The sequence below is a fragment of the Crinia signifera genome, chromosome 2 (assembly GCF_055691185.1).
Source record: "Crinia signifera chromosome 2, ASM5569118v1, whole genome shotgun sequence".
In the NCBI taxonomy this organism is placed as follows: Eukaryota; Metazoa; Chordata; class Amphibia; order Anura; family Myobatrachidae; genus Crinia; species Crinia signifera.
In genome coordinates, this window is record NC_139218.1 from 121,507,276 (window position 1) to 121,534,717 (window position 27,442).

Genomic DNA, 27,442 nt, shown 5'->3' on the forward strand with positions numbered 1-27,442 from the left:
ACATCAGAACCATCTATGAATATTCATTAAAATCTCGAAACCCTCACATCCACTCAAGTTGCTCATCAACACACCAAATATTTACACATGAACCCCTATATGAGGGGACCACAATAATCACAGTGTCACCTACCGAAATAGGAGCATCCATCTATTATAAACACTATCACCAATACAGCCAGACACATTTATCTGACTGTATAGGAACACCCATACTTATTCTATTTATTGTCTATATTTATCACTGCTATTACTATCACTACTGATTATTTTTTGCAGCATCAGCATCACCTTGCACCTAGATGTGTTTTAAGAGTTCTATGTTTTTTCACTCTTCCCCCAGTTTTGCACAAATTTCATTTGTCTGATATGTATCAAATAAAGGATTTCTACCATTTCCATGCCAAAATCCCTACACACAAGTCCCCAGTGCTTCTCAAACTACGTTTCACTACCTATTTGCACTACTGAGTTAACAGAGATGAAAGGAGGGAATGTCATACCATAGCAACGCTATAGCAACCATGCATAACAAATTCAGGTTATAGGATATACCCCGGACGAATGTATATCATATACAGAGGAAGGGGTTCCTATCAACAACATGTATACAAAAAATCGAATATATTCAACATACATACTAATGAACGAGTCATGGACACCAGACGGAATATCGGCATATCCAGAATGAGTTACATAACTCACAGGGCAAAGGACCAGAGAAATTTAATGATAAGTAGCGAAATACCAGATTTGTGACACGCCGAATTGTACTATACAGAGTACAGGGCGACAACTGATGCGCATAACACTTCCGGGATCGTAAGACTTAGCCGGCAATTGGCCGCTCAACGGCATGTGACAGGTCACATGGTGAGACGCAGGCACGACGCAAAGGACGTAAGCACGCTCAGAAGAACATCTCATATGAAAGGGCGGAAGTAATCACGCCGGATGACTGGTGGAGACGCACCATGTGACGGAAATAGGCACCGTCATTGGCTGAGGTTTCTTAATAAATATCCTGACTTGGGATCAATCCAGTGGTCAGCTTGAAGAAGCTAACAAAGCGAAACACGTGTTCTGTCCGTGTAGCGCTAGATAGAATGTTTGGTGTTTAGTCTAGACATGTAATTTTGCTATTTATTGCCTTATATCAGATGTCCTTATATATCTGTACCCATTAGGTTGTAGCCAGAATATCCGCAGCAGCTAGCATCAGTAGACCAACGGTGGTCTCAATATTTATTCACCTCTGGAAATATTATTACAGTTCAGCACTACTCAGCATACAGAGTGTGCCAGAACAGCAGTACCTTGCATCTTCCAGTAGGTGTCGCTGCTGCATGCTATTCAGAGACATTAATCATATGGAGACAATGTATTAAACTGTCTCAGAAGCTCTGGCTGTAATTGCAATATTATAAGCACATTTTTGTATCATCATACTAAATTGATTCTGATTATTAGATACAAACAATGTGTGTATAAAACCAGATATCTGGCTTAAAAACAACCTTTTGTTCCACACTAAGTGGTAAAAACTCAATATTAATAGGAGACTGAAATCCTGATATGCAGTAAACCAAATACAAGGGATTACACACCCACGCATATTAAAGTGGCTCTGCATATGTGTATGTACATACCTCTTTGATTCAGTACCACTTACCTAAAAAGGGAAAGTACCCTTCAGAGTTTTTAAAAAAATACACTTGGACCTAGTACCACGTATTCAAAAGATAAATACCCCCCAATGTTAATAAACACATGCAAAATATCTGTTGTTGTATAAAAATATCTCATTTTGGGCATTCTCAGCGGATAATTCTGAATTTGCACTATATAACGAATCTAACTATATAAAAACCTTACAGACTTATACCCTCTGGGGAATATACCCCTAATTATAGTCTGTATAGGCATATGTACTACCTCACTCAGGGACCCATATGGGGAATGTACCCCTGAAAGTGTTATAAAAGCATATTTTGGGATATTTGGAGAGAGTCTACCCCTGGACACATACAGTACCGCTATAGGCAAATCAGTACTGGGAAGAGTATAGTGGGGAATCCACCCCTTAATCCCTATAAACACTACTTAGGGGAGGCGCATGGGGAATATACCCCCTCAATAAATGCATAGCCCCGATTGTGGAATAATAATAAAAACAAACATCCTATTTGATGACTTAAGGGGAATTTCACCCCCGATAATTATCAAATATTTCTACTAAGACCCATATGGGGAATCTGCCCATGATAAATCCGACCGACTGTGTGTAGATATATATGCTGAGTATCCCCCAACACACAAATCCAAGAACCGACCTATCCATATAGGTAAGCACCTACCAGACACCTTGATTGTCTGGTAGACACACCAAAGTGTTACGGTCTGATAAAATCTCAGTGGGGAATCTACCCCTAATTTGTATAAAACATACTGTGTTGGGGACTCCTGTGGGATTTCACCCCCCATAAAAGAACCCTTTCTACAAACACAGCCTGGGTCTACATACTGTTGCGGTATATGGGGAATCTACCCCTTAATTTTCACTAACGGTGTACAGGAACCTTCTCTCCTTTTTCTGCTGGGTGTCACCCAACACGTTACAAAAATATTGAAACCATCATACCTGGGAAAGCCCTCATTAAATCAACGAACACACGTGGAAAATATATATTTTTATTGGTACAGATTCACAAACCTACGTAAGGACCAAAAGTGGGGAATATACCCCCAATTCATGTCTAAATACTAACACCAACATTCGTGTCTACCTACACTTTTAAAAATTCTTTAATCACATTTTTCTTGTCTATAAACACTGTATGTTGACTAAATGTAAAAAATCCTTTTAACCTCTTATTTCGCTATGTGTGGTGGTATCCGTATCCATTAAAGTACCATTAAAGATAAAAGGAACCCCCACACTTTTTTAGAAATTGAAAAGGAATTAAACCCAACAAAACCCCGATTTTTTGATTGTCCATTAAGGAGTGCATCCATACAAACCCTTTTTCTTCTTTTGTATTCTTGTATGCCAATGTTTGGGATAGCACCCCCACTGTTGTGAAACAACACACAGTGGTACACTGCCCGCCAAATAGAGGGCATCAATCCTTCTCTTTTTGTGTGCAGACCCCCCCAAACCCCTGTCCATGCAATATAAATAATTCAGTGTGGTGTAATGTGAATGAGGAGCAGTATGAAGTGGTGTAATGTGAATAAGAAGCAGTACAACATGATGTCATGTTTCTAAGGAGAAATATGGTGCTGTGTAATGAGAATAAGAAGTAATAATGGGCCTTATTCTGGTTGGTGCGTACATTTCCGTATACTTTCGGATGGCATTTTTTAGCCGTCTGTGCATGCGTGGGGAACGCTATGCGCATGTGCCACGCATGGACTCCGTACTTGTTCTCAATAATACCGTACTGAAATGTGCCCCGCAATCACTCGGGAAATATGGGCGTATCATGGGCGTCATTCGGAACTACACAGGGGCGTACTTTCAAAGTGGGCTAAACTGGGCGGAAACATGGGCGGACACGGGGGAGTGCACTTATTTTGGTAGGCGTGCATTCGGATAGCACGCCGAATGCACGCGAACAAAAAGGCAAGAAATATGCGGTGTCTATAAGCAAGTATTGCTTTGCGGACACCACTCGGTCATGCGCTAGGCAATTGGAACGCCTAATCAGGATGGCCGCACCTCAACCAATGTCAGCTGAACACAATACAATCACCTACTTTACTCATTACTTGTTAATTACATGCTTGTCACTGCTTCAATTGGAACCATTGCAGCTTAAATGGAACATTACTAAACACACACATATATGCTGCACTTTTCACACACTTTTACACTGCAAATAATGAACACAACTTAATATTAATAATACAAATACACATGTCACTTCGACATGTATCAATTAAACCACACATGTGGGTGAAACAAAAAAACATTTATTAAATGAACTTATCAAATAAATTTAAAATCGCCACAAAATAAAAGGTAGCATAACAGGAAGACAATTAAATAGTATATAATAAATCCATGTATTCTAGACATACATAGCCACAGCAGAATCATTAGGAACACATCAGGTGGCTTCTCAACAAAAGTATAGCACCAACACTTCAAGTACAGCAGACAGTAATGCTAGCCGAAACAGGGCAACAGGGGAACCAAACATGACATTCGAAGCGAGGGCAAATGTGGGTACCCTCTGCACGGAATTGGACACAGGAAGCTGACACACACAGCTCAATGAAAGATTTGGGAAGACATAAGGGTGGAGATTAATGCGGACACAAGTTCATTTGCGGGCACGTTTGCCCCTGGCAGGCTCCTTGCCACGTGCAGCAGCTCTTCGCCCACGGCCACGGCCACGGTCAGATGGTGGGCCAGGTGGAGCAGATGCTGGGGAGGGGGTGGATCGTCTTCCCCCTCTGGCAGCAGGGAGTGCTGATGGTGGTAATGCACCAGAAACGGATGACATTAGGACCCTATTGCTGGCAACTAGCTCCACCATAAGCTCATTATGGTGGAGGAGGAGGTCACTTTGCCGCAGGGCTTGATCAGACAGCACCTGCAGGCTAGCAGCAATTGACTGCTGGGTGCCAGCCATGGCCTGCTGGGCCTCAGCAATAGCCTGCAGGCTCCCAGCGATAGTCTGCTGGCTGCTGACCAAACCCTGCAACACCTTCTCGGTCCTACGCACCCGCTCTGATGCCGACTCTCCCTGCTGGTGAATATTGCCAAGCACCTGCCCCCACGTGGCCAATTCAGCCGCGGTCAGTGGCTGCTGCTGCAGGGGCCTGGTACTGGTGGCAGGTGGCACAGACTCCTCAACCTCCTCAAGAGATTCTTGACCAAGCGGTGGGGATGCTGGTGAAAGAGAAAAATACAATTACAACACATTCCATGCAAAATTAGAACCAGCTACTTATGGCATGGCAAATAATTACCTTCAAGCAAAGAAGCCATGACTTCCGCTGGGGCCTCGCTGTCCATGGTGCTCACCCCCCGGACCTCCTCAACTGCAATGCAGCACTCTGCCATCTCTTCCAGGGGGGTGAGCTGCAGCTTTGATGGCATGGGGCCAGCCCCAGAGGTGTGGCTGTGTTCCCACCGCTGGGTCAATTTCTTCTTGAGGTTCGTTTTGAAGTCGTGCCACCTGCAATCAAAGTTTACATATTAATACATGTCACTCCTCATGTTTGCTGTAGCACCCATTGCAATCTGCACCATAATAAAACATGTGCCTCATGACACCAAACTTAGATTATATTAAATTTGAAAAACAACCCTTAGAATATACACTCACACTCACCCTACAATAACTATCAATTCAATGACATGGCAAACATGTCTGTGCCTCCAAGCAACGTGACCGCCCATTGACCAAATCAATCTAATATCTAATGTAAACATTACTGGTCTTGTACTGCTCAAAATGTAACACACATGAACTTGCCTCTTCTTAATGTGCTCGGTCTCACGAACTTGTGGAGCCACCGCATTAATCTCTGCCGTTATGTCCTCCCAGATCTTCCATCTCCTTGTGTGTGTCAACCGGTCCTGTGGACACTCGATCCAATCCCGTTGCGCGGGGCACCAGGATGGCAAGCTCCTGTGCTTCGAATGCCATATTTCTGGTGGTTGGTTCCCTCTGTTGCCCTATTTCGGCCACGACCACTGCCACCGCCACTGCCACGGCCACTGCCACGGCCACGGCCACCGGTTGCTGTACTTGAAGTGCTGGCCAGGCTACTCTGTTGGGAAGCCACCTGCTGTGTTCCCAATGCTTCTGCTGAGGCTGAAGATGGGCCAGCTGCCGATTGGCCTGATGTAGATGGCCCATCTGGCTGCTCTTCCCCCAATGGCTGGTCTGGGTTGATGGGGACATAAGTGGTGCTGGAGTCCATGCGGGCAAATAGGTCCTGCCACTCCTGCTCTTCCTCAGATAGAGATGCAGACATGTGTGCAACCACATTGCATTTGTCTAACACACCTTTATATACTATTTCTGTAATTGGCGTACATCAGCGACACCCTGCGTTCCGTACGGCCGCGTTCCGTACGGCCGCGTCAACCGTGCAGCGCATAGGCCACGCCCCTAGCTGGGGAATTTTTAAAAAAAAAAACCTGGCAAACTTAGTAAGTCTGATTTAGTAGGTAAATGCAGATTTTTACACCAATGACCAAATAAAACTGAGATCACACATGAAATGTATATGTGAATGTACATCTGTACTGAGCACTTGTTTGGTATGTAGTACAAATGACAATACCCATTCCATATGTAAATCCAGTCCACCACTTAGGCACAAGTAATCAGTGCTAGCATCCAAATCACATGTGAAAGGTCTCCAAATTCAGCCTTGATGCTAGCTACTTTTCATTCCACCTCTCTAGTGTGGGCCAGTAGAAGGTAAGTGTACACATGGCACCATGGCCTAATATTGGGAAAAGGTCTGGCACTATTTGCTATGTTTCTGCTGCATAGCTTTCACTATCAACTAGCTGTTTAGTACCTTGTTGAGTTAGGTGTAAGTGGCTAGTGATGCAGACTATTTCACCTGTTGCTTATACCCATGTTTGGTGAATGTCATAGATTATATATAATGGGTATATAATGGGTTCCCATCTTATTTTACACTGTCTGTTTAGGAGATAGTAAGTAATGGCATGGTCTGCTAAACTATGCACAGGTACAGCAAGTGTGGGTTTGCGATGCAATGGGTTAGCCGTCTGTTCTGGCGCATACACGCTGTTACTGTCAAAATGAACAATAAAGTTAATACCAAATATCACTCTGATCAACCAATGACAGGACATGATCGCTTGATTTGTGCCATTGCTAAGATGGCGGCCTATGGCAGAGCAGCCCCTTTTTCTGCAGCAGAGCTAAGGACACTGGTCGCCGTTATGGAGACCAGGCTGGGCCGTGCAGGGCCCTTTATAACCAATCGGCAGAAGCGGAATGCCTATGCGGTGGCCCGCCGGCGCATATACGCACGCACGCAGGTGCGGTGGACCATCGCACAGCTGGAGCGGCGGTGGTCAGACTTGAGGCGTCGCCAGCCGGATTTGCTCCAGCAAATCAGGGCCAGGATTGCGAGATGTGAGTGTTTATACATTAAATGGCCATTTGTACATGATTGCTTACATGACATTATTTAAGGCAATAAGGTCACCAGCCTGATCATGAGTTAAACATGGCATACACTATATGTGTGCTACTTCCTGTTTGACACCCTGTAATGGTCATAAAATATGTTATTGGTGAGGGTTAATGCTTGTGATGCTTACAATGGCCCAAATGTCACAGCATACCTGCCATGTTACAGGCTGTGATTTGTAAAAGCCACTAAGGAGGTGATTGCCTGTACATTTATCTCTACTTATAACCTTTGCATTTATAGCTTGATAAGGCTTAATACAAATGACCCCTAATTGGCACTTTTTTGTTTTTTCACAAACACAGCACGGGAACGAGCAAGACAGGCCCGAGAAGAATCAGAGGCTTCCCAGGCCCAGGAGGAGGCGGAGGAAGTAATGGCCGAGGAGGTTGCCATTGAAGAAGGGGTGGCGGAGGAAGTGGAGGAAGAGGAAAGGGAGGAAGTGGAGGAAGAGGAAAGGGAGGAAGTGGAGGAGGAGGTGTGGGCAGCGGAGGTGGTGGCATTGGAGGACGAGGTGGCAGAAGAGGCGGAGGTGCCACATGAGGAGGCCACAGAAGAAGAGGAGGCCTGTGAGGTGGTGCAGGCACCAGAAATTGGTATGTATACATAAAGAATCATTATTCCTTTTGTCATCTTCTATTTGCTAGGTAGCACTGGTGATTCAATTGTTTTTTTCAATACTACAAAGTGATCAAACAAACTGGGTAGCAACAGACACACTTAGGGGTTAGATAGGGTGGGCAAACCATCCCTTTCATCCAGGACACATATTAATGACACAGGTTGTGGGGATGGCTTTCAGGTCGATTTTAAGTGTCAATGAACCAGTGTAGTTAATCTGTATCCTGGAAGAAAGGGATGACTTGCTCATGTAAGGGTTACATGTCCCTGCTGCAAGCATACAATCTGTAGCCTCATATAGGTGAGTAGAGTTTACTGGTGATTGATCTTTCTAAACTAGATAAAGTATGACATAAATGGAGTATGGACAGGCGTGGCTTAGAATGGAGTAACAAGTGGTCAGTGCCCCTGGGCCCTTCTCTAGCTAACCACCCCCTGCGGGCTGCATGTATGTTTGGCACCATAATTGTGTGTTGATTTGGTCTTAGTAATGATTTTGTGCATGGGAGTGGGTTAGTGCTGCAGCTTCACCTAACTGGCATTATGACAATGATTTCTGGAGCAGACCATCAGCAGGCAAGCCATGCTTGATTGCACAAATGTACTGAGCATTCCTGAGAGTTGACTAACTCCCATGCCACGCTCCATCATATAACAGACACTGACCTTTGTTTGCTGAATTGGGATTGGTGCAGCGCGTGACATGCTTCTCAGAGCTTAGTCATGGGTGGGTTTGGATTCAGAAGGAGCACTATGACTGTGAGGTGTTCTACAGAGTAAAGGGTAGAGGTGAAAAAACAGGCTTTCCATGTAGTATGTATGCATGTATGTATAGATGTATGTGTCATATATATAGTTATATATGTGTCCATATACATATATATATATATATATATATATATATATATATATATATATATATATATATACACACACACACACACCTGTCACGGTGCATGTTTCAAATTTAGGTATGACTATGTTAAATGTATGCATGAATATCATTAGTAATTTTACCATTTTTAATTTGTCCACAGATGAGCCAGCCCAAGCACAAGAGGGTCTCCGTGGGGCCCTCTTACGTATACGAGGCCACATGCGCCAGGTCCTGGCGGAATTTGACCGGCTCCTGGATGGCGCTATTTAATTTTTTTTTGGGGGGGGGGTTTAAACTCATTTTTGTACAGTTAATAAATTGTTTATTACAGTTCGAAGTTGTCTGTGTGTTTTTTTAAAATGGAAAAGTATATGTGTAACTTGTTTATAATCTTTTCAATAAGCAAAATGTAAATACTGTATATAGATGTATGTTAGGTTCACATGCTGTAAGGGTTAATGTGTGTAATGAATGTTGTTGTAATGTGTTTCAGTATATATTAGAATTTAATTGATTCAAATAGATAACAATCCCTTTTTAATGAGGTTGCCTAATTGCCTAAGTGGGTCATGTGATCGCTGTGTGTGCTCTGAAAAATAGTGTTGTATTTAGCGAAAATACTCCGCATCGGTGCGTACGGCCAGCTTCCCGTCCGTTCTAAGGCGGTAAGACCGTGCTTACGCTGCAACACCGTGCAAGAATCTGTACGTGTCCACCGCACACGCAAGGTTTGTATGTCGTCCGTACACACGCCCTGTTCTTACAGAGTGAGTCCGTCCGAATGCGGAGGACCGGTGGGCGTTTCTACGGACGATGTCCGCACGCCACCGCACAGCGTGGCGTGCGGACCGCTCCGTAGGAAATCGGGAAAGTACGCACCGATCAGAATAATGCCCAATGTGTGGTGCAATATGAATAAGGAGCAATACAGCATGGTGTCCTATGACCCAGTCGACCTAAACCCATGTTAACCTTCAGGTGTGTTGATTGATTGATTTATGTCTACCTTCAGTGGACGAGTCAATGCATGTAGACCTTCCTATTGTCAACTCTATGACCCATACCCACAGTCACAAACACTGTCACACACATTTCTCTGTACAGTCAGACTCACACACCTACAGCCACACACAGTACACATGTATATAATATATAGTCACAAACAGTAATAAACATACAGTATATAACATAAGTCACACACATACTGTATGGTACCTCACCACACTATTACTGGGTGGGCCCAGTGTCTTTATTGCAGATGCCTCCTCCTCACATGTGCAGGCTGCTGTGTAGTTCCTCCCACCAGCTCGATCTTCACTTCATTCCTTTTTAACCCCTACAGCTGGCAGAGCACTGAGAGAGGGGGCCCTGCTAACCTTCATCCAAATCATCCATCTCTTGTGTGGACAGGCAGGAGGACAGCCCATGTGCTGTCTAGCTCTGCAGTGGCCATCTTTAAAAGGAACAATGGCATCATAGGATTTGTAGTTAATCTTTGACTGATCAGAGTTTTAGCAGTAACAGCTAAACTACAAATCCCATGTGCCGCTGTTTTTCCTGCTCTGGCCATTCAGATTCCTCCGTTTAGGCTGATATGTGATTAAGCCTGAATCCCCCAATCTGTGACTGTGTGGGGTTTGTGACTGAGTGCAGGGGGAGCTGTGGGCCCTAAAACAGCAAGGGCTCCATAGCAGCTGCACTCTATGCACCATCGGTAGTTACTTCAATGGGTGTGGACACCAATGCCTTTACTGGCAAGGGCACCATTCTAAGAATTGATATGGGTGAGCACCTTTTAGCTTTGATCTGCTCTGCATGGTGATGGGTGCTGCAATGGTTCAGGGCTGGAGTTAGGGAGGGAGTTAGGGGGTACCTAACGAATTATTTTCTAGGGCATGAAATTGGTTAGGGTTTGTTCTGCTTGACTCCTACTATTGGCAATCCAAAGATCACCATTTTTAACCCTTTGAGTGCTAACTTCTCTCTTAAGCTCCGTACACACGGGGGAGATATATTGCTCAGCAATATATTGCTAGCAATATATTGCTGAGCAATATATTGCCCAGTGTCTCCTTTTCATCAGCGACCAGAGATGGTCGCTGATGAAAGGGAACCTCTGCCGGCGGTGCCGCAGAGGTAATTAGCTGGTCGCAGGAGCAAGCTCCTGTACCAGCGATTACAATGGGGCTGAAAACGGGAGCGCGCACCCGACGATTTATCTCCGGGGCACACTCCCATCACTGGCAATATGGTCGCCTGCGACCATATTTCCATCGATTTCAGCCCCTATCGCCCCCGTGTGTACACAGCTTTAGAGATGTGCAGAATATCCACTTTAAATGTCAGCACCTCTCACAATGGTTATTTAAATTCAAATAAAAATGTTGTGTAACAAAAGATAACATTTCCTATACAATGAAACATTACAGGTCATTATGATGAATAAAAATGCTTGGTAGGCAATTTACACAATTGTATTTGCACTCAAAGGGTTAATTCTCTCTTATTTTGTTTTGTGCAAATTAGCTACTAATTAGCTACTAATACACAAACATGCCATTATACTTGTATTAATAGTATTCTCCCCTGTATCATTTACTGTAGATGCTAATGGCTTAATGTCAGGTTGAGTTGCCAATTATGAGTAGCTGATTATGGTTACCAGTATAACATGGAAACACTGGACTAAATGTTTGCCTTTTCTTTAATGTTTAAGCCAGAATTATCAGATGTTTACAGGTTTCTATCTGTAGCCATACATCTCAAGACATTGTTTTGCTAAATTTATATTAGCTTGTCCCAATGTACTCTTCAATGATTATAACAAGTTTGGCATTAATAAAATATTGAAACAGTCAATACTTCGAGCCATGAATATTGAATATTGGTTCACAAATGACAAATCATTGGCAAAAAAAATATATATATCAACGCCAAGCTAAATTACAGCTTATCATTGTACATAAACAATTTAATTAACCTGGTAATTTTTTTCCTACCTGTTCCATAGAACATTTTCTATTTTCTCTAACTCTTCTTTTTTTTTAATTCATGTTATTTATAAGATAAAAATATCATCCATTACCCTAGCATGACAAAGCTGTCTTTATAAGACCCCAGGATTCCCATTAAAAGGTCTTTTACTGACAAGACTACAGCATAGCTGTATTATTCAAATTGCATATCAGTCACAAAAATGGAAGGGTAATTTGTCAAAGTCACAGCGGTGCTCAATAACTATTTGAAGATGGCTGGGTAATTAATCATTAATATATTCTCTTCCTTTCATTCAGAGTAGCTTAGTCTGATTATTGTCTTATATAGTAACACAAGATGTTTGATGTTTGTAAAAAGGCATTTGATGGCTGGTTAGCACTCACGATTTGACCTGGACCAGTCTTATCATTTTAGGAAGAACACTGCTTACTGTATGTGGCTTTTTGTATGCCAAATCATTCATCCAGCGCATTTAAAATCTGAGCAATGTCATTTGTTAAGTTCCATTTAGCAGGTTAGATTTGTGTATAAGCCTTACGGCTATTTTATGATGTTTGAGATCTCATTGGGGTTAGGTTCACTGTTGTTTATTCTTATCTGTTAGTAATATCACTTTAGTGGAAGAAGAGATGATCAACACAAAGTGGACACATAATATGGTAAACCTATTGAAGGTAATAATAAACTCTGATGTTTTACCACAGAGAAACTTTAATGTTACACTGTTCCACAGATGATATTTACAGTAAAACGATCAGGTTCTGTATGATTTTAAAAGGCTAAAATTATCGAATTTTCCTCAATTTTCAATGTTTCCACGTCATAGTGTCCTAGTGACAAATGTTGAGTTGACTGTATGTTTGTGGCTGAAAGTATGTTTTGTCTTTCGGCACTGCACATGCACCATACCTTGGTGTATGCAAATACTGAGACATTTGCATATGGAATCATTTGAATATCATATAATAGATCACTGGTGGCATGTTGAAGGTACAATGGCTTTTGTGGCCATGGTTGTTAGTGGCATCACAACGGCAGCGTGAACCACACCCAAGTATCACCAGTGGAGGGGTTGCCATCAAAGTGCTGACTCCTTTTCAATGAAAGGAGCCATGTACTGCAGTGTAATATTATGTGCAGCAACAAACTCCACCAGTATGTAGCAGCCGACACTGCAGTCTCCGTAGGGCAGCCTGCATCTCAGGGCATCCCCAAAGCAATTAATTGGGGGTTCAGGGTGCAAGGCCATGCCCTGTTGTCCTAAAAGCAAAACGCATCACCTGTGAAGCCATTCACCTCCCCTGGCACATACCTTCGGCATGTGGAAATTAGATCCACCTTGACTGGTGATGCCCCTGGCAGTTGTAACCACTTGTACTCCTATATGGGGATAAATGTAATACATATGGATAGTGGTAGATGCTCAATTAGTTCAGTAATACCACTCAGGTGCATGCAAGGGAGGGGTTAATACTAAGTAAAACAAGACATTGGTTCCCCCAGCTCACTGAATGGTATTAGTAACCAATCTTGAACACTACAGATGGAGTGGGAGTCCTCTTTGCAGGGGATAGCAGAAGAGTCGCCATCCGCCATCCCCAACCAGCTTCCATAGGGGGACGCGTGTGCACGAGATGCGCACGCGTCCCCTTACAACAGGGCTCCCCTCGGGTCCCCGCAGCCTCACCGATGGTCGCCCCGGGTCCTCGCCACCTTGCCGCACCCCCCACCAACCCTGTCCGGAGACGGACAGGGTTCCGGTCCCCCCCGCCGACGGGAAACTGGGACGCACGTGCGTGTGAGACGCACGTGCATCCCAGTCAGATGGAGCGCCTCTCCGCTGGCGATCGCCAGCGGACAGATTCTGGCGATCCCTGGGCAAGAATGAGAGGCGCTCCATCTGTACATGATAATATAATTAAGAGATATTGGTTACATATACCTGAACAGGTGTATGCTATGGCCCCAAGCCATGTCAAGGCTTCTCTGTATATTGGGGGTCCCAGTGCGGCACACCAGTGAAAAACTATAGTGTTAATAAATATTAGTGGTAAGAAGCCGAAGCTATGTATGGCTTCTCTCTCTCTCTCTCTCTCTCTCTCTCTCTCTCTCTCTCTCTATACATAGCTTTGGCTTCTTACCACTAATATTTATTAACACTATAGTTTTTCACTGGTGTGCCGCTCTGGGCTTTCTAGCTTATTCTAGTTTTTTGGGGTGCCGCACCCTGCACCTAGATATAGCGTTAGGGACCCCCAATATACAGAGAAACTTTGTGTGTCTTTGGGGGCATATCATACACCTGCACAGGTATATGTAACCAATATCTCTGAATTCTATTATCATGTAGTGTTGAAGATTGGTTACTAATACCATTCAGTGAGCTGGGGGAACCAATGTCTTGTTTTACTTACTCAGAATAAATGTAATAGCCTCTGAGTTCCAGAGGGTCAGGACTTTTGTGCAAGTCTGCAATCATTTACAGGGCAAAACTAACTACATTTTTGCATTAATTTTTATTACGGAATAGAAATGACAAATAAAGAATCCACAATATTAAACATTTTTGTTCTTGGGATGGGGGTGGGGGGTGGGATACAGAATAAAAAATAGAGAAGGGAACAGGGAACATAAAGGTAGAATACAAGGCATGCTTACAGGTGAACAATCAGTAAAATAAAAAGTTCAAAGGGAAAATGTAAACAAACATCGAAACTAGACATAGCCAAGTTAGACAACACTCGGTGTATATTATAGACCTGAGGGGTTGAAACGCGTGAAGGAACAGAGTGGGAAAAATGCAAATGCAAAAAGCAAATGTAAAAATTATAACGGGTAGAAAGAAGCATATAGATTACATTACATTAAAAATCTTAGTCCTAAGTGAAAAATGAAAATAATGGGAGATTTTTTTTTCTGTATATTACAAAGTAAGAGGTAACTGATAATTTATTTTACGAAATACTAGTACTGTACATAAGGTATTTAACAGCAATAACTTTCCTTCAGTAAAAGAAACCTGTGAGGTGTAAGCAGGCATGCCAAGAGTGGATTAGGGTGGGTACAATGTATGCTAGCCTATATACAATTTGGAGAAACAGTGGTGGGGATCATTATGAGGATCGTTAAGGTTCTATCATATGTATTTTAGGCTATGGAGTCACACTTCTCCTACACTTTGTGTGGAATGGTAATTATACCCCAAAGACTTAGTCAGCCCAGAGATATCACCATAATGTGGATGTAGAGGAAAGCAGTTATGATTTTCTTTAAAATAATTCATACTTTTTTTGTAGATTCAATTAAGCCAATCTGTATTTGCTCTTTCAGATGCAGAAGTAAAGAGAAGATACAGAGGAGTAATCTCCAGCTCTTCTTCAGTGACCTCTACATGGAAGTTTCTGCTTCCCTGCTTGAGGACAGTCAGATCATGATCCACTACTATGCATCTACAGTAGATGTTGATATACAATGAAAGGGTTGCAAACAACCCAGGACTGGTGCACTGGTGAATAATAGATTCACCAAACAGATCATTTAAAGGAATGTCAGGAGTTGGAACTAAATGAAGCATTGTCATAGACTCATAACCAGATAAATGTAAAAATGTTAGTAACAATTCAAGTCAAATACATAGGATCAGGAAACACTTACTGCTAAGCAAATAATCATCAAAGATAAGTGACATGGGAGAAACTACTAGCTGTGAAGTGGTCTTTCCTTTTCCTCTTTACCTATAACTGGCATTCTCTTGCACCGGCAAACCAAATTTGTATCATTTAAGGTCCCTTCCTTCTTACTCCATGCTGATTGATTAGTGAAGCAGTCAGATGAAGGAATTACTAATGATATAATGAATATGTAATTAGTTCAGGCACATACCGTATTTATCGGCGTATAACACGCACAGGCGTATAACACGCACCTTCATTTTAAGAGGGGATTTCTAAATAAAAACTTTGAAGCAAAATAAGGGTTGGAACCTGCTGCACTATATAAGACACTGTACTGGAATCTGCTGTGCTATATATATATATCAGGTGCTGACAGCTGTTAATAAATATCTGTATACAGGTCACTGGGAGGAGTTTTAAGCGTGCTGCTGCTGCGAGGACCCGACGGTGCGCAGCAGCAGCAGCAGAGAACACGCGCTTGGTAGGCGCCGCCTTGGATGACTGCGCGCATTACAGGCGCCGGGTGACTGCGCGCATAACAGGTACAACACGCGCCGGGTGACTGCGCATTACAGGTACCGTACCCCGCCGGCTGAAATTACCGCATAGTACTGTCTGCATTACCGGTATATCGGAGTATAGCACGCATATCGGCGTATAACACGCACCCATCTTTTCCCCCTCTTTTCAGGGGGAAAAAAGTGCGTGTTATACGCCGATAAATACGGTACATCAAATTGAAAAACACAAGGATAAAAAGGTAAAATAAAGAACCAATTTAAAATGGGAAAATGCTCATTTATGTAAAAGTGCAAACCATTTGAATGAAAATTTTATTGGAATTAAATTGAGAAAAAATTAAGATGAAATACCATGTGAGATACATTACCAAAATGGTAGAAAAGAGAAAAGTTATAAAAATACAGATTTGCACATGCTAGTACTCGGTATTACACATTGTAAACAAATATCTAAGTGTAACAATTTTCACATCCGTGCCAAGTTTTTCTAAGATCATCTAAACATTGGGAATGATTCTGATATGTCAAGAGGTTGCACAGCTGCATCTGTAGGAAAAAAAGAGGCCTCCTGTTATCCAATCCAGCCAGAGGCGGAAAAAGCAAGTTGTGGGCCCAGGTGCAAAAATATGGTTTGGGCCCCCCAAACACACAAAAAAAGTATTATTTTTTTGGTTTACGTCAAATTTAAAGACCATTGCACATTATGCCACACTGTAATGCAAATTACACATTATACCGCACATCATCGTGGCCATTACATATTATCCCACACACTAATAATGCCCATTACAGCACAATGCCCCTTACACATTATACCACACTCTGTAATGCCCCTTACACTCTATGCTTCAAGTAATGCCCCGCTGTACTCCTACTTATACAGTTAATACGCCCATTATTGCCCCATGAACAATGCCCCAGTAGTGTCCATTAATGTCCACATAATGCCCCCATTAGTACCCCTGGAAGAGACGCTACCTGACTACAGCACAGGATGGGGATGCATGGACAGATGGGGCACCATATGGGTGCATAGAGGAGCAGACAGATGAATGAGCAGATAGACAGAACACTATGTGGGTGCATAGATGGGTGGGTCATAAACAGATGGAAAATAGGCATAGACAAACAGATGTGGGGGCATAGGCAGATGGCACAGTGGGCAGAGCGGCAGACACACAGACTGCTTTACTCAATGTACAAATATCCTGACATGCCCAGTTAAGATGCACCCTTCTATAAGGACGTGAGACATGCTGCCATGTACTGTGCTTAATGCCATCTGCGTGCACACCACAAACAAACAAACAATGCACACAGTGCTACTGCGAGTCCTGACATTATATTTAGGCATCTCCCTCTCCAGGCCACCCTGTCCATTCTCCTGACAGCAGCTGTAAACCGTGGCTGTCCATGTGTTTGATGCCTCCCCCCTCCGCTCCCCGTGTGTGTGTGCAGCAGCAACTTCCTCTGCTCCCCATGTGTGCGGCTCCCTTCCCCTGCTTACCGTGTCATGGGCTTCCCGCCTCCGCTCCCCATGTGTGCGGCTTCCCTCATCCGTCCCTGTGTGTGTGGCTCTACTCCGCTCCCTGCGAGCAACTCTGCTCTTGATGTCTGCGGCTACATTTGACTGGTGGTCCACTGTGACTGCAGCAGTAGGGACAGGACGCCGGCGGGGACCAGCGCTGATCCACTGTGTGTTTGAAGTGCCGGAAGTGGTAGTATGTAATACTGCCAGCACTGCTTCCGGTCACTCTAGCCGTGCCACACATAAAGTCAACCTGCCAGCCCAGCCCCGAACTCTACCTGACGTGGTACTATTGAAAGGGAACACAAATTAAAGAGGGTCCAGGGGATAGCCTGCGGTCCGTGTGCCCCCAGCCCCGGCAGTATTCCCCTGACGGCAGCCACCAGATTGAAACAAGATAGGAATTATAGCATGTCGGGCAGACAGCGGCACCGGGCCCCTTTAACCATTTGGGCCCCGGTGCATTGCACCGTCTGCACCGGCGGTAGTTCTGCCCCTGAATCCAGCGTCTGTGGGGGCTTCATTGCTGGGTCCAGGAAGGATAGATAGATAGATAGATAGATAGATAGATAGATAAATAGATAGATAGATAGATAGATAGATAGATAGATAGATAGATAGATAGATAGATAGATAGATAGATAGATAGGTACTGTAATGGAGGGTGAAGAAAGGGGGTAGCTTACCTCCCCCAAATTTGAAAGAGGCACCATCTTACAAAAAAAGCAGAGGAGGGGAGCACACTGCTCACATGCCAAGGTACCTATACAATGTAATTTACAGTGGGAATGTAAATGATGAGTGATCATCAAGAAGGACCCATTTGTATTGCTGGCAAAAGTGCAGGAGTTCACAGGATGTTTAGGGCATGTACTGTATCTGCCTTCAGACCATGGATGTGAAGCATGAAGCATAGATCCAGTGTTGCTACTACCTCAGCCAGTCTTTGCAACCATAAACTTGGTGAGTTGATGTTTCTTGTTATTGTATCAATTCCATATGCATATGTAGTTGTTGTGGACTTGCAATGGGTGTCTTCAGTATAATCTTTTCTTTGTGGCAGCTTCACTTGCAATGATTATCAAATCCGAAGCCTGAAAACTCACAATTGTGCAGGCTTTTCTGCACAAATAGGGATCATGCCCGCACTGTGGATCTGGCTGTTTTCAATGCATTTCAGAGGGTCTGGCTTTTTCCAGTGTTCAAAATCATTTTGACTTTTACATAAAACCTGAGAGTTGACATTTAACAATTTTAGGGCTACAAAATTAGATTATATCTTGACTTCCTGTTCTCCTAAAAATATTTTAATGCTGTTTGTATCCCCTGCTTTGCGGCATCCTGCCCTCCCTTATGTCCTGCCCCAACAATCAATTCTCTGCCCAACAATGCTCTGTGCAATTTACTCCATCCCTCCCCAAGCCACCCAATACATCTTATTGCTGCTGTGTGATGTACTGGGGAAAGATGCCTCTGCAGAAGTAGTCAGTCCTCCTCACACCTTGTGTGATGTGCAGGGGGTGAACTATTGCAATCACTACCACCCCCCTTCAGCTTTGATCAGCAATTGGTCACCCCACCCTCCACATGGGCATCCACCTGTGTGGTACGTACAGCCACTTTGCAGCTGCACAAAAGCTGAAATGTGTAATTTTCCTAAGGAGGAATGATGGATTCGGTATGAAAACCCGACGGTTAAAATCCCGACAGGGTCGAAATCCTGAATGGGTCATAATAGGGACAGGACAAAATCCCGACAGGGACAAAATCCCGACATTTAAAATCCAGACAAGGACAAAATCCCGACATTTAAAATCCCGACAGGGTCAAAATACCGACATATAGAATGTACAGGTGAAACAGTCAACATGACTTTCCGTTGACAGGTCGCGAGGTCGACATGGGTTTTTTGACCCAAATGTCAACAAAGTCGACATGGACACAGTTGGAGGTGAACCGCAGCCCCTCGCATAGCTCGCTTCACTCGCAATGCTTCGGGCACGGTGCCTCGCTGCGCTCGGCACACTATTTTATTCTCCCACCTCACCCTTGTGGATGGTAGGGCATGAAATACCGCCTGTCGGCACATGTCGGGTCAAAAAAACAGTGAAAAAACCCATGTCGACCTTGCGACCTGTCGACGGAAAGTCATGTTGACTGTTTCACCTGTACATTCTATATGTCGGTATTTTGACCCTGTCGGGAGTTTAGATGTCGGGATTTTGTCCTTGTCGGGATTTTAAATGTCGGGATTTTGTCCTTGTCGGTATTATGACCCATTCGGGATTTTGAACCTGTCGGGATTTTGACCGTCGGGATTTTGACTGCATCCCGGAAGGATGGCCAAACATGTCTGCATTGGTCACTGCAAAATTCTATTCTATAAATAGAGGAGAACAATTGGCTAAAATGCTGTTGAAAATATATTTTTTAAATTTACTAAATAGATTGTAAACTCCACTGAGACAGGGACTGACGTGAATGACTGAAATATTCTCTGTAAAGTGCTATAGATTATGTTACTTATATAAATACTGTAACTGTTAGTAAATAATAAATACATTTAATGCACAAATCTATGTTGTATAGTTAACTTCCCTTTCTTCCATAAAGGTAGCCAATTCTTTTGTAATTCAAAAGACAGGGTAAACCTTTAATGCATCTAATAGGGGAATAAGAGAGAAAAACAGTGGTTTAGAATTACTGTAAATGAGCTAAATAAAACCAATTGTGCTTTGTATCTTATTGGTTTTCTCTGCAGTAGACAATACTTCAGTCTTGGAAATGAATAGCAATCTGTTCCTCACAAGTAATGTGTTTCCAGATTCTATTTAAGCACAAAAAAAAAACATATTTAAGAGGAAAACAACTATAATTGGACACAATAACACTGATGGGATGATTAGTCGATTATTTTAAAACAATGACAATTGTGTGTGAGGCTACTATAGGTCAGTAGTCCATCATAAAATAATCAGCCATGAACAGCCATTTTATTTCATTTTTTTTTTTGCATTTCATTCGATAGTATGAAGGATATATCGTGAATCAACATATAGATGTAGCGCCTGTCTAACTGGCTGACTGGTACGCGTGTGCGTCTCACTAACTCACGCGTCCCTGTCATCAAAACATCAGGGAGCGGCGGGAGAGGTGAACGGCGGCCTCCCTGTCTGTCTCCGCTTCAGAGAGATGGGAAGGGAGCAGGGACAGACTGCTGCTGAAGGGCAGGGAGTGGAGAGATGGGTGGAGGGCAACGACAGAATGGGGCACACAAGCGCTTAGTGCGCCTGCATTTCTTGTGTGCACACAACCTCTACTGTTGGAGGACGGCGGCTAGTGGAAGATGGCGGTTATATAGAAACCCCAGGAGCAGCTCAAATGAGAGCTGCTCCATCTGTATGTTAGCCTAGAACTTAGTAAGTACAATATTAAAAGGTCTTTCGTTTAATATCTAGAGTAAGGTCTTGTATGAGAAGCTAGTGATTGCATAAAGGGCCTGATTCAGACTGCATTAATTCACTAGACTGCATAAACCCGCAGCCTATTAAACAGGTCAGCGCCACCCCTCACCCCTCCAAATGACAGCCCCCGCCACCCGCATCCCCTCACTAGAATGCAAAAGGATGTGTACAAGAACACATCCCCTCGCATGTGGCTGAAGGGGAGAGAAATCATTTGATGATCACCAACCATGGAATGTTTTTCCCCCCTTCGGAAAGTCTAAAGTGACTTTTATTTGTGCCGCTGATCACTGAATATGGGGCGGACCCCTACGTTCCCAGGGGAAAGCCCAATGTTTTCATAAGGATGCCAATTAAATGCTGGGTGTTCCCCTGCAACCACCCTCGGTACTTGTGTAATATCTGGGAGCCCGATTTTTTCATTGTATTGCATCGCATCGCATTGCATGCAATATAGTGGCATACAATTCATGCGATGCGATTTTTCATTGTAAAGACCCGATTTTTAATTGTATAGTCACCCATGGGTGATTTTATACCCCCACTATCCAACTACGCATGGAGGTGATTTTATATAGTGTGGCGCCACCGAACCCAAAGCATGGCAAGCGCAGTGAACCCCGCGAGGGGACGCAGAATACATGTAAAGTAATCCGCGGCAGCTCGCCACGCTTCGGGCTCGGTGGCTCGCTGCGCTCGCCACACTATATAAAATCAACTCAATGCGTAGTTGGATAGTGGGGGTATGAAATCACCCATGGGTGACTACACAATTCAAAATCGGGTCTTTACAATGGAAAATCGCATCGCATGCCTTAAGTAGTGGCATGCGATGAAAAAATCGGGCGCTGAGATAATACACAAGTACCCCACCCTCTGCCCACCCGAGGACCACCTCTGGCAGTGGCATCACCTCAGCAAGTGTGATACTCACCGAAGGTGTTTGCACAGGGAGGCTGCTCATGCACATACATGCGCATGCGCAGAACCCACACCATCAGAAAATGGTCAGTTGGGATCCGTAGGTACGTGTCTGAATCATTGCATCTTCTACAATGGAGAGCCCCAGGACAAGAAGACACAAATAAGACAACGATACCTCCAGATTTCATTTTACATATTGTAAAAAAAACAAAAAATGAGTCCCAAATAAAGGTATATCATGGGATTTTATGATCTCAAAGTTCATGAATTAACAGTCAAAACTAAAAATGCGTATACAGTGCATATATTAAATATAGGTTGAAACAAGATGATATGAACAAAACAAAAATTATATACAGTACATAAATTAAAAATACATATGTCACCTTTGTGCCTAAATTCATAGGTGACTTACCGCTGCCATTTGTGCTGGACCTTTTGTTGGTGTTCTGTGCTGAATTCACTGTCTTGTAATGTGAGCTGCTGACAGGCTGGACTCAGTGTATTCAGCAAACACAACTCATAAGGCCCACAAAGCCTGTGGTCAATTCCCTTTCACCCAGGGATATAAATCCCATCAAGCACAGTGCCTAGGGCCAGTGCTTTGTTGTCCATACCAAGGTATACCGTCTGCATTCCATCTCCTGGTCAATTAGGAGGGAACAGCTTTTTTGTACCACTCTACTACCAGGCTGCTAACCTGCTCCTGGTTTACCCAAAGACTCCAGTGCAAACTCCAAATATTGCACCACCTGGCTTCCTGCTATCCTGAGTAGTTGTACCGCAGCTTTCATTGGTATTCCCTGGATAGCTGTCCTGTTGTGCCTGCCACACTTCCCTGCATCTCCGATTCAATTCTGGTCTCCTGCACTGCTGTTTGCTGATGGTTCAATCCCAGGCTCCTACAGTGCTGTGCTCTGCTCAACGGTTCAATCCTGGTCACCTGCACTGCTGTTTGCTAGCAGTTCAATCCCAGTCTCCTACAGTGCTATGCTCTGCTCTGCTCAAATGTTCAATCCCAGTCATCTGCACTGCTGTTTGCTGGTGGTTCATTCCCAGTTTCCTACAGTGCAGTGCTCTGCTCATCGGTCAATCCTGGTTTCCTGCTTTCCCTAACAGTCCACGGTCTTTGTCTGCAACATCCAATGTAATATTTTTTACTTATTAAGCGGCTGACCTGCATTATCTGAGTCCACCACCTGTGTACAAATATATTAAGTGGCTGACCCGCATTCTCTCAGTTCATCCCTAATGCTCAAGTGCCTGACCTGCAACCTTTCAGCACTCCTGCAGCGCAAAATACTTTATTAACTCTTATTGCTTTAAATCTGATGTATTTATGTTTGTCATTCTTTCCAGTGCATGACTAACCCTGTGCTAAAACCTGCTACAATTGCTGTAGCCACCTCTAGTCAGGGCCCGGTACTTCAGCCTCGTACGGGTCCACAAACAGCCTTATTCGTGACAACATTATTCTATTCAGATTTGTAGTCAAAACTCTGGAGTATCCTAAATTATTTTAAAAGTTAGTATTACAGTGTACTGTGATGTGGAAATATCCTGAGCAGTGGAAGTAGATATAACTGAGAATATTGCAATGATGTAGTGCAGCTATATTCATATGTAGGCAAACTAGAAATGCTCTAAACATATTGTAGACCGTAATACAGCATAAGTGATAGTATACATTTACAGGCATCAAGTCAAAACTAGAGTCATTCTGGAGAAAGAGTTGACAGCAGACTTGGCCCAGCAACAGCAAAAAGACATTATTAGACAACTTTTTGTCATAGGCTCCATCTCACCTTTCATTGTTCCCAGCCTCCTTTCTAGGATGGTCCTCATAGGCTCCATTATTTATGACAGGCTGTCCCTGGCGCATCCTTCTCCCCCTGCAGCTGGAAGGACCTCTGTCTACGTTGCTAGGGTGAGGAGAAATTTACCTTCTGGGTCCAGGCTTCCTGGAGGAAGGTATGCCAGGGGAAGGGGGGTTGGCATCTGAGGCAGAGGTGGCGGGTTGCAGTGGCTGGCGGAAAGAAGCCCATAGGCTTCTAATGGATGTCGCCATCCAAAGGTGGCGATAACCTGGGCAGCGAAAACGCGGCGGCTGGGTCTTAGTGCATTTGAAAATGGGTCTTTTACTGCATTTTTTCCTTAGTACATGCCGCCCTCTATCACTTAAATAGCCTCATTTTAATAACACACCAAATATTCCATCGATTTTGATCCATTCGCAGAACCATTCACAAAAGAACAAACCATCAAACAGTTTATTCCATCCACGTCAGTATCAGGCTTTCTCTAATCTGCTCAAGAACCAGACTGGAAGTGGTCATTGCTGACATCAGAGTCCCTCCCAAAAAATGCATTTTTACAAACACACCAAGAAAACAGTATGTTTCAGTCCCTAACTGTCAATCAATCTGTATGAGTACAGATATTTGTTCGCTTATTGTGCCCGCACATGTGCATTGAGGGTATTGTGTGTGTAGTCTTTTGATAATTAAAGAGATACCTTGTCCTCCAGTTAGTAATCCATGTTTATTAGGCCCACTAACATCTTTAGCTGGGCCACTCCAACAATCCACATTGTTGCTGGCCTAAGACCAAGCTTCAGAAATCTGCTGCGGAAAGCAAGTCAGCACAGGCTATTGGCCATTTCCGGGAGCAGTCGCCACTACTTTCACCAGCAGGATGAGCCAGCAGCAGGGAAGCATGGCTGTGGTAGGGGGTATATAGTCTACACTTGCCATGCTCCCCCCTGGACATTAGAGCACAGCAGCGGTGCAGGCTTGCAGGGCAGTGCACTAACAGCATAGCACAGTGTCAGGCTGATGCTTCAGCTGAGACGCTATGGGAGCCGGATACAGTCTACCACAAGTGCGGGGATGAGTGCTTGCTGCATTGTCCGGCCACACATCACAGCATCATTGAAGGTACCAGCTTCCCTTGTTCAATAAATTAAGTCCTCACCTCTCCCCACTGTGAGCTCAGCCTCCCCTGCTCACTGGCAGGTCACATAAAACACTCCTGACGGTATTTAAAACTTCAAACTCATGTATGTAGTGTATTTTTCTGCATGAGCAATTCAGTGGGAGCTGGCAACAATTTTGGGATCACTACATCAACACAATTGCCTTATGGTTTTACTGTAGTAGATATAGTAAGATTCTGGTGTAGATGTACGATTAGGTGTTATGGAGGAGTAGTGGTATCAGAGCGAGATGCGGTCAGGATGCTGGCATTTATAATACTGACTCCAGCATCCCAACTGCTGTCAGAAGATCGGCACCAGAAAACTCGAAAAAGGATCAGGATACAGACAGCGAACATTGGTTTAGGCACTATTGGTAAGGTTAGGGTTAGGCTGCATGCCATCCCCTTAATAGACCCCACCCCAATTAGGGCTGCTTATCTGTCCCAATCCACACCTATTAGTGCCCACACACACACACACTGCAGAAAGTTGAGCCCTAGACTGGCTGACTCCTGGCAGCAGAGCAGCGCCACTATTCCCCTTTTTTGGTGTGGGGTCTAATGCCATGAAGTTCCTGCCTGATCAGAGACCTACTGTATGGTTGTGCTACAGTGAGGTAGTGCTCACTTCCCCTCCTCTCTCTATCCTCTCTGTCTCCCCCTAACACCCTCTTTGCCTGTCATTCCCCTCACTCTCTCTCTCTCTTGCTCTCCCCTAAGGGGCATTTTGAAAATAGGGGGCCCCCTTCAAAACTTTGCTATGGGGCCCTCAAAGTTCTAGTTACGCCTCTGGATTTATACATCTGGCCCATAAGCTCCTATAGGACACTGGGGGTGGGAGGAATCCAAGCTCAGTGGCCATACAGAATCCTGAGCGACCTTTGACATTTATTTAAAGGGGCAGTTATTTACAAGGCAAAACCATGCCTTGTATATGATTGCCACTTTAAAAGTTCTGAATTAGGCCAGCATCCCATACTCAGACACTCTCACATACCATCCTGTGAATTTGCGGCTGGTGGAAGCCTGCACTGACAATGATTCTATTGTTGGTATGGATGGCCCTGTGTCAGAGGTGCATTACAGATGGATGAATTTATGTGCATAAAGTTTTTATTTTTGGTTGTTTTTATTATGCATTCTGTATATGATAGATAGATAGATAGATAGATAGATAGATAGATAGATAGATAGATAGATAGATAGATAGATAGATACTGTAGATTGACAGATGCAGAATACTTTCCATAATCCGCAGAACAATGATCAGTGCAATAATCTTAGATTGTTTTTCTAGTGAACAACAATCACATAAATACAGATAAAATTACCACTCAGGTCTTATTATTTGATATGTCTTACACTGTAGATTCTGAAGAGATAAACCCTGCATTCATCATCTCAGAAATGTCTGCTAACCTTGTTCTAGCTCTACATCCTTCGTTCTACGTGAACATAAAGCTCTGGCAAAATATATTTAAACACTGAGGCTACCAGAATTTGGATTTATTTTTCAGCTCTTCAACTGTGTTATGCACTTGCAATTGTTTTTCATCTCCTATAGTAAATAACAGTCAAAATAATTGCTCCGCAAGCCGATGGGAAGGACAAGTAATGCAGAGAGACAGAAATAAACATCAAAGGCCAACATCACCTCATCTGTCCTGGAAGAGTAACCTTGGACATTCACCTTGGGGCCCTAGTTTGGTCTAATCAAAAAGAAGTACTGTAACTTGCAGCTTCATTTTCTGTACTTTAGAAGAGGCAATAGAATAAAATAAAACACAATTTAAAATAAGCAGATCTTTCAAATTGGTATGCACCTTTCAAAAAGAGAGAGAAAGAAATCCGCATTGTACGTCAATATCCTCCACTGAAGAGGTCTGCCCTTCACTGCTGTCTTATTGACATGAAACAATGGCTGTTAAAGGTTCTGGTTGGTGGAAACGAGCATTGCAGGAATTCAAATTATCTTCTGCCAAGTAAGTAAAAAACAGTAAACAGGCTTCCTTGGAAGGTGTCCCAGATCTTTGTCCATTGCAAAACATTTATTTTGTCTATCGCAATGTCCTTTCTGCAGGGTGGAAGATAAGAGAAACACAGCATTGCAATAATAAGTATGAGTTACAATTATAATAAATAGATTTTAAATGGAAAATATCTGATCTAATGGGGCTCTCCACCACTAGGCAACTAATCTAAAGGAGCCAATAAAGAGAAATACTCACCCTGACGGAAAGGGCAATCCAAGGTTGATACCAGTAATAATCATTTTGCACTGGTTGAAGTGCACAGATTAATCATTTTCGTATAGAGATTTTTAAAATATTTTTGTCTCATTTCAGCTATTAATTAATTAAGAATATATTTGTTTTCATATTTGATATTACTTCTTCCTTTAGCCATTGAAGCCTCTGTGGATAGATGCTGTTTTTTTGTGCATGCATGCCAGCCTAGTTTTCACTTTGAAATTGGCATGTCATGTTGTATTTAGCAGTGGGACTGATAGATCATTTGGGGAAATTTGTATTATTTTGGAATTATTTTGTCTAATAGAAAAGTAGGGTGGGTTGTTTAGCCTATTTCAGACTTGATAGCAAAGCACATTTTTTTCTTTAAGTGAGAAAACCATGTTGCAATGCAGGTGGGCCAAATGTAAAATG